Source organism: Oncorhynchus kisutch, unplaced genomic scaffold (genome assembly GCF_002021735.2).
Source record: "Oncorhynchus kisutch isolate 150728-3 unplaced genomic scaffold, Okis_V2 scaffold1076, whole genome shotgun sequence".
NCBI classification, from domain to species: domain Eukaryota; kingdom Metazoa; phylum Chordata; class Actinopteri; order Salmoniformes; family Salmonidae; genus Oncorhynchus; species Oncorhynchus kisutch.
Genome location: NW_022263021.1, coordinates 79312 through 86868, shown reverse-complemented (window position 1 = coordinate 86868; position 7557 = coordinate 79312).

The window sequence follows — 7557 nt, the reverse complement described above, 5'->3', positions numbered from 1 at the left end:
CACCTGCTGTAAGGTAGGAGGTAGTCTACTAGGTTAAACATTCACCTGCTGTAAGGTAGGAGGTATTCTACCAGGTTAAACCTTCACCTGCTGTAAGGTAGGAAGTAGACTACCAGGTTAAACATTCAACACACCTGCTGTAAGGTAGGAGGTAGACTACCAGGTTGAACATTCAACACACCTGCTGTAAGGTAGGAGGTAGTCTACCAGGTTAAACATTCACCTGCTGTAAGGTAGGAAGTAAACTACCAGGTTAAACATTCAACACACCTGCTGTAAGGTAGGAGGTAGACTACCAGGTTAAACCTTCACCTGCTGTAAGGTATGAGGTAGTCTACCAGGTTAAACAATCAACACACCTGCTGTAAGGTAGGATGGTAGACTACCAGGTTAAACATTCACCTGCTGTAAGGTAGGACGTAGACTACCAGGTTAAACATTCACCTGCTGTAAGGTAGGAAGTAGTCTACCAGGTTAAACATTTAACACACCTGCTGTAAGGTAGGAGGTAGACTACCAGGTTAAACATTCACCTGCTGTAAGGTAGGAGGTATTCTACCAGGTTAAACATTCACCTGCTGTAAGGTAGGAGGTAGTCTACCAGGTTAAACATTCACCTGCTGTAAGGTAGGAGGTAGACTACCAGGTTAAACATTCACCCGCTGAAAGGTAGGAGGGAGTCTACCAGGTTAAACATTCACCTGCTGTAATGTAGGAGGTAGATTACCAGGTTAAACATTCAACACACCTGCTGTAAGGTAGGAGGTAGACTACCAGGTTAAACATTCAACACACCTGCTGTAAGCTAGGAGGTAGACTTCCAGGTTAAACATTCAACACACCTGCTGTAAGGTAGGAGGTAGACTACCAGGTTAAACATTCACCTGCTGTAAGGTAGGAGGAAGACTACCAGGTTAAACATTCACCTGCTGTAATGTAGGAGGTAGACTACCAGGTTAAACATTCAACACACCTGCTGTAAGGTAGGAGGTATTCTACCAGGTTAAACATTCACCTGCTGAAAGGTAGGAGGGAGTCTACCAGGTTAAACATTCACCTGCTGTAATGTAGGAGGTAGATTACCAGGTTAAACATTCAACACACCTGCTGTAAGGTAGGAGGTAGACTACCAGGTTAAACATTCAACACACCTGCTGTAAGGTAGGAGGTAGACTACCAGGTTAAACATTCAACACACCTGCTGTAAGGTAGAAGGTAGACTACCAGGTTAAACATTCACCTGCTGTAAGGTAGGAGGAAGACTACCAGGTTAAACATTCACCTGCTGTAATGTAGGAGGTAGACTACCAGGTTAAACATTCAACACACCTGCTGTAAGGTAGGAGGTATTCTACCAGGTTAAACATTCACCTGCTGTAAGGTAGGAGGTAGATTACCAGGTTAAACATTCAACACACCTGCTGTAAGGTAGGAGGTATTCTACCAAGTTAAACATTCACCTGCTATAAGGTATGAAGTAGTCTACCAGGTTAAACATTCACCTGCTGTAAGGTAGGAGGTAGTCTACTAGGTTAAACATTCAACACACCTGCTGTAAGGTAGGAGGTATTCTACCAAGTTAAACATTCACCTGCTATAAGGTATGAAGTAGTCTACCAGGTTAAACATTCACCTGCTGTAAGGTAGGAGGTAGATTACCAGGTTAAACATTCAACACACCTGCTGTAAGGTAGGAGGTATTCTACCAGGTTAAACATTCACCTGCTGTAAGGTAGGAGGTAGTCTACTAGGTTAAACATTCACCTGCTGTAAGGTAGGAGGTAGTCTACTAGGTTAAACATTCACCTGCTGTAAGGTAGGAGGTAGACTACCAGGTTAAACATTCACCTGCTGTAAGGTAGGAGGTAGACTACCAGGTTAAACATTCAACACACCTGCTGTAAGGTAGGAGGTAGACTACCAGGTTAAACATTCACCTGCTGTAAGGTAGGAGGTAGACTACCAGGTTAAACATTCACCTGCTGTAAGGTAGGAGGTAGACTACCAGGTTAAACATTCAACACACCTGCTGTAAGGTAGGAGGTAGACTACCAGGTTAAACATTCACCTGCTGTAAGGTAGGAAGTAGTCTACCAGGTTAAACATTCACCTGCTGTAAGGTAGGAGGTAGACTACCAGGTTAAACATTCAACACACCTGCTGTAAGGTAGGAGGTAGACTACCAGGTTAAACATTCACCTGCTGTAAGGTAGGAGGTAGTCTACCAGGATAAACATTCAACACACCTGCTGTAAGGTAGGAGGTAGTCTACCAGGATAAACATTCACCTGCTGTAAGGTAGGAAGTAGGCGACCAGGTTAAACATTCACCTGCTGTAAGGCAGGAAGTAGACTACCAGGTTAAACATTTACCTGCTGTAAGGTAGGAGGTGGACTACCAGGTTAAACATTCACCTGCTGCAAAGTAGGAGGTAGTCTACCAGGTTAAACATTCAACACACCTGCTGTAAGGTAGGACGGAGTCTACCAGGTTAAACATTCACCTGCTGTAAGGTAGGAGGTAGTCTACTAGGATAAACATTCAACACACCTGCTGTAAGGTAGGAGGTAGTCTACTAGGATAAACATTCACCTGCTGTAAGGTAGGAGGTAGTCTACCAGGTTAAACATTCACCTGCTGTAGGGTAGGAGGTAGTCTACCAGGTTAAACATTCACCTGCTGTAGGGTAGGAGGTAGAATACCAGGTTAGACATTCACCTGCTGTAAGGTAGGAGGTAGTCTACTAGGATAAACATTCACCTGCTGTACGGTAGGAGGTAGTCTACTAGGATAAACATTCACCTGCTGTAAGGTAGGAGGTAGTCTACCAGGTGAAACATTCACCTGCTGTAAGGTAGGAGGTATTCTACCAGGTTAAACATTCAACACACCTGCTGTAAGGTAGGAGGTAGACTACCAGGTTAAACATTCAACACACCTGCTGTAAGGTACGGGGTATACTACCAGGTTAAACATTCAACACACCTGTTGTAAGGTAGGAGGTAGTCTACCAGGGTAAACATTCACCTGCTGTAAGGTATGAGGTAGTCTACCAGGTTAAACAATCAACACACCTGCTGTAAGGTAGGAGGTAGTCTACCAGGGTAAACATTCACCTGCTGTAAGGTAGGAAGTAGACTACCAGTTTAAACATTCTACACACCTGCTGTAAGGTAGGAGGCAGTCTACCAGGGTAAACATTCACCTGCTGTAAGGTAGGAAGTAGAATACCAGGTTAAACATTCAACACACCTGCTGTAAGGTAGGAGATAGACTACCAGGTTAAACATTCACCTGCTGTAAGGTAGGAGGTAGACTACCAGGTTAAACATTCACCTGCTGTAAGGTAGGAGGTAGTCTACCAGGGTAAACATTCAACACACCTGCTGTAAGGTAGGAGGTAGAATACCAGGTTAAACATTCACCTGCTGTAAGGCAGGAAGTAGACTACCAGGTTAAACATTCACCTGCTGTAAGGTAGGAAGTAGACTACCAGGTTAAACATTCACCTGCTGTAAGGCAGGAAGTAGACTACCAGGTTAAACAATCAACCCCCCTTGCTGTAAAGTAGGAGGTAGTCTACCAGGATAAACATTCACCTGCTGTAAGGTAGGAGGAAGACTACCAGGTTAAACATTCACCTGCTGTAATGTAGGAGGTAGACTACCAGGTTAAACATTCAACACACCTGCTGTAAGGTAGGAGGTATTCTACCAGGTTAAACATTCACCTGCTGTAAGGTAGGAGGTAGATTACCAGGTTAAACATTCAACACACCTGCTGTAAGGTAGGAGGTATTCTACCAGGTTAAACATTCACCTGCTGTAAGGTAGGAAGTAAACTACCAGGTTAAACATTCAACACACCTGCTGTAAGGTAGGAGGTAGACTACCAGGTTAAACATTCACCTGCTGTAAGGTAGGAGGTAGTCTACTAGGATAAACATTCAACACACCTGCTGTAAGGTAGGAGGTAGTCTACTAGGATAAACATTCACCTGCTGTAAGGTAGGAGGTAGTCTACCAGGTTAAACATTCACCTGCTGTAGGGTAGGGGATAGAATACCAGGTTAGACATTCACCTGCTGTAAGGTAGGAGGTATTCTACCAGGTTAAACATTCAACACACCTGCTGTAAGGTAGGAGGTATTCTACCAGGTTAAACATTCACCTGCTGAAAGGTAGGAGGGAGTCTACCAGGTTAAACATTCAACACACCTGCTGTAAGGTAGGAGGTAGACTACCAGGTTAAACATTCAACACACCTGCTGTAAGGTAGAAGGTAGACTACCAGGTTAAACATTCACCTGCTGTAAGGTAGGAGGAAGACTACCAGGTTAAACATTCACCTGCTGTAATGTAGGAGGTAGACTACCAGGTTAAACATTCAACACACCTGCTGTAAGGTAGGAGGTATTCTACCAGGTTAAACATTCACCTGCTGTAAGGTAGGAGGTAGATTACCAGGTTAAACATTCAACACACCTGCTGTAAGGTAGGAGGTATTCTACCAGGTTAAACATTCACCTGCTGTAAGGTAGGAGGTAGTCTACTAGGTTAAACATTCACCTGCTGTAAGGTAGGAGGTAGTCTACTAGGTTAAACATTCACCTGCTGTAAGGTAGGAGGTATTCTACCAGGTTAAACCTTCACCTGCTGTAAGGTAGGAAGTAGACTACCAGGTTAAACATTCAACACACCTGCTGTAAGGTAGGAGGTAGACTACCAGGTTGAACATTCAACACACCTGCTGTAAGGTAGGAGGTAGTCTACCAGGTTAAACATTCACCTGCTGTAAGGTAGGAAGTAAACTACCAGGTTAAACATTCAACACACCTGCTGTAAGGTAGGAGGTAGACTACCAGGTTAAACCTTCACCTGCTGTAAGGTATGAGGTAGTCTACCAGGTTAAACAATCAACACACCTGCTGTAAGGTAGGATGGTAGACTACCAGGTTAAACATTCACCTGCTGTAAGGTAGGACGTAGACTACCAGGTTAAACATTCACCTGCTGTAAGGTAGGAAGTAGTCTACCAGGTTAAACATTTAACACACCTGCTGTAAGGTAGGAGGTAGACTACCAGGTTAAACATTCACCTGCTGTAAGGTAGGAGGTATTCTACCAGGTTAAACATTCACCTGCTGTAAGGTAGGAGGTAGTCTACCAGGTTAAACATTCACCTGCTGTAAGGTAGGAGGTAGACTACCAGGTTAAACATTCACCCGCTGAAAGGTAGGAGGGAGTCTACCAGGTTAAACATTCACCTGCTGTAATGTAGGAGGTAGATTACCAGGTTAAACATTCAACACACCTGCTGTAAGGTAGGAGGTAGACTACCAGGTTAAACATTCAACACACCTGCTGTAAGCTAGGAGGTAGACTTCCAGGTTAAACATTCAACACACCTGCTGTAAGGTAGAAGGTAGACTACCAGGTTAAACATTCACCTGCTGTAAGGTAGGAGGAAGACTACCAGGTTAAACATTCACCTGCTGTAATGTAGGAGGTAGACTACCAGGTTAAACATTCAACACACCTGCTGTAAGGTAGGAGGTATTCTACCAGGTTAAACATTCACCTGCTGAAAGGTAGGAGGGAGTCTACCAGGTTAAACATTCACCTGCTGTAATGTAGGAGGTAGATTACCAGGTTAAACATTCAACACACCTGCTGTAAGGTAGGAGGTAGACTACCAGGTTAAACATTCAACACACCTGCTGTAAGGTAGGAGGTAGACTACCAGGTTAAACATTCAACACACCTGCTGTAAGGTAGAAGGTAGACTACCAGGTTAAACATTCACCTGCTGTAAGGTAGGAGGAAGACTACCAGGTTAAACATTCACCTGCTGTAATGTAGGAGGTAGACTACCAGGTTAAACATTCAACACACCTGCTGTAAGGTAGGAGGTATTCTACCAGGTTAAACATTCACCTGCTGTAAGGTAGGAGGTAGATTACCAGGTTAAACATTCAACACACCTGCTGTAAGGTAGGAGGTATTCTACCAAGTTAAACATTCACCTGCTATAAGGTATGAAGTAGTCTACCAGGTTAAACATTCACCTGCTGTAAGGTAGGAGGTAGTCTACTAGGTTAAACATTCAACACACCTGCTGTAAGGTAGGAGGTATTCTACCAAGTTAAACATTCACCTGCTATAAGGTATGAAGTAGTCTACCAGGTTAAACATTCACCTGCTGTAAGGTAGGAGGTAGATTACCAGGTTAAACATTCAACACACCTGCTGTAAGGTAGGAGGTATTCTACCAGGTTAAACATTCACCTGCTGTAAGGTAGGAGGTAGTCTACTAGGTTAAACATTCACCTGCTGTAAGGTAGGAGGTAGTCTACTAGGTTAAACATTCACCTGCTGTAAGGTAGGAGGTATTCTACCAGGTTAAACCTTCACCTGCTGTAAGGTAGGAAGTAGACTACCAGGTTAAACATTCAACACACCTGCTGTAAGGTAGGAGGTAGACTACCAGGTTGAACATTCAACACACCTGCTGTAAGGTAGGAGGTAGTCTACCAGGTTAAACATTCACCTGCTGTAAGGTAGGAAGTAAACTACCAGGTTAAACATTCAACACACCTGCTGTAAGGTAGGAGGTAGACTACCAGGTTAAACCTTCACCTGCTGTAAGGTATGAGGTAGTCTACCAGGTTAAACAATCAACACACCTGCTGTAAGGTAGGATGGTAGACTACCAGGTTAAACATTCACCTGCTGTAAGGTAGGACGTAGACTACCAGGTTAAACATTCACCTGCTGTAAGGTAGGAAGTAGTCTACCAGGTTAAACATTTAACACACCTGCTGTAAGGTAGGAGGTAGACTACCAGGTTAAACATTCACCTGCTGTAAGGTAGGAGGTATTCTACCAGGTTAAACATTCACCTGCTGTAAGGTAGGAGGTAGTCTACCAGGTTAAACATTCACCTGCTGTAAGGTAGGAGGTAGACTACCAGGTTAAACATTCACCCGCTGAAAGGTAGGAGGGAGTCTACCAGGTTAAACATTCACCTGCTGTAATGTAGGAGGTAGATTACCAGGTTAAACATTCAACACACCTGCTGTAAGGTAGGAGGTAGACTACCAGGTTAAACATTCAACACACCTGCTGTAAGCTAGGAGGTAGACTTCCAGGTTAAACATTCAACACACCTGCTGTAAGGTAGAAGGTAGACTACCAGGTTAAACATTCACCTGCTGTAAGGTAGGAGGAAGACTACCAGGTTAAACATTCACCTGCTGTAATGTAGGAGGTAGACTACCAGGTTAAACATTCAACACACCTGCTGTAAGGTAGGAGGTATTCTACCAGGTTAAACATTCACCTGCTGAAAGGTAGGAGGGAGTCTACCAGGTTAAACATTCACCTGCTGTAATGTAGGAGGTAGATTACCAGGTTAAACATTCAACACACCTGCTGTAAGGTAGGAGGTAGACTACCAGGTTAAACATTCAACACACCTGCTGTAAGGTAGGAGGTAGACTACCAGGTTAAACATTCAACACACCTGCTGTAAGGTAGAAGGTAGACTACCAGGTTA